Source organism: Sinocyclocheilus grahami, unplaced genomic scaffold (genome assembly GCF_001515645.1).
Source record: "Sinocyclocheilus grahami isolate Dianchi unplaced genomic scaffold, SAMN03320097.WGS_v1.1 scaffold338.1, whole genome shotgun sequence".
Lineage (NCBI taxonomy): Eukaryota > Metazoa > Chordata > Actinopteri > Cypriniformes > Cyprinidae > Sinocyclocheilus > Sinocyclocheilus grahami.
In genome coordinates, this window is record NW_015505517.1 from 91,247 (window position 1) to 93,082 (window position 1,836).

Genomic DNA, 1,836 nt, shown 5'->3' on the forward strand with positions numbered 1-1,836 from the left:
TAACAAAATAATAATACACATTTCAAATGTCTATATTTTTGTGGATACGTTTGAGTATCTTAGTGAGTCTGAAAAGTTTGCATAGTGTTTGCAAATAGTTTTAAGTGTTATTTTCGTTCATAATGACAATGCTCTCACAGCTAAAGTAGTTGTTTCTTCCTTATCCAGCGGCTGTGTGGAAACTGTCTCTAGTTGGTTTTATTTCTAGTTCTGAACTGAAAGTGCCTTCACAGCTAAGCACCACAGCAATTGTCAGAAATGAGTATGAAAAATGGGGGAAAAAAACAAAAAAATTATTTATTATTTTTCTTTTCTTGGGGCGGGATAGGTCGGTTAGCTTTCTGCTGCCAATATGAAGAATTGTGTCAATTTAGTGTAGATATGTATATTTTTTTTAATTAATCACTGTGTATATTTGATTTATTAACTTAATAATCAAGAGCCTTAAAATATCATTCCTTTTTATTTATATGTCCTGTCTAGTTTTGAAGGTTTTGATAGCTTTGTAAGCCTATAGCTTTGTTCGGACGACATTTGTTTGATGTTTCACATACCAAAATTTCAGAGAGAAAAAGCAGTCTTATTATTATTATTTTTTTTTTTTAAAACAAGATGGGCATTTGTGTGCCTGAGATTTTTTTCTTTTTATACAATGTCAGATATTTCAATATTTGAAACTTCTATTGTATGTATTTTGCCAACTCTGACTTGCTCAATGCAGGTAATGTCAACATCATGACTGCTTTTTGTTTGGATACCTGGTGGCAGACACATTGCTTGCCACGGATGAAAAAGAAAAAAATAAATCATTAAAAATATCTAAAATAAAAGGGAACACGAGTCTTTTAGTTGCTTGTTGGTAAACCTGATTCACACAAATCATTTATCTTCCGCTTCGGTTTGCAGTATGTCATAAGCTAGGCTGTGAATACTTGAACAGTAGGGGGCCAATGGAAACACTGTAGATGACTGCCTTGCTTTCAGGAGTCCATTTCTATTGCTGTGCACATGTAGTGTTCTTTTCGTTATTCTTTTATTTCGAGGCTCTCTAAAACACCAAACTGACAAGTTTATCACATTTGTAGATCATGGCAATATTCAATGTTCATATTTGACCTTATTGTAAATTAATTTTTTAGTTTGTTCCTGGCAATATTTTTTGAGTTATATTTATTAAACATTTTGTATAAAAGGACGATTAAATGTTTGTTTTCGATTTGTGCTGCTTTGGGAGGAGCTGAATCCTCTCTTGCGCTGACGTAATGATATGTGAGGCACAAGGTCTGTCTAAATGTCTTTTCGTGGTACAGCCGTGCGGGGTCTGATTGTACTCTGTACCATGTGAAGACTGACGCTGCGACTGAACTTCCCAACCTAAATGATGAATGAGGTATTCAGTAAAATAACTGCAGGGCAAAAGGAAAAGCTTATGGTGATGAGAAGAAAAAAGGGGTTTCCCAATGTTTTCCAGTCATGTATTATGTAAATGCTGTCATCATTTACTCACCCTCAAGGTGTTTTGTTCATATGATTTTCTTTCTTCTGTGGTACACAAAAAAGGCATTTCGATAAGGTAGCTGTTTCCCATGCATATTGAATGAGGACTGGAGGTTTCACAGTGCAAAAAAAACACGAAGACATCAAAGTGGTTCATACAACTCATGCCCTATATTCAAAGTCTTCTAAATCATGTGATAGCTTTGAGAGAAATTTAAGTGAACATTCACTCAAGATTTTCTTATAATTGGTGAAATAAGTCCAAATTGTGAACGAATCATTCTTGTGAGTCACATCTTTTCAATCACTCAGTTGATCCAGTTCGTAAAACCTGTCTGA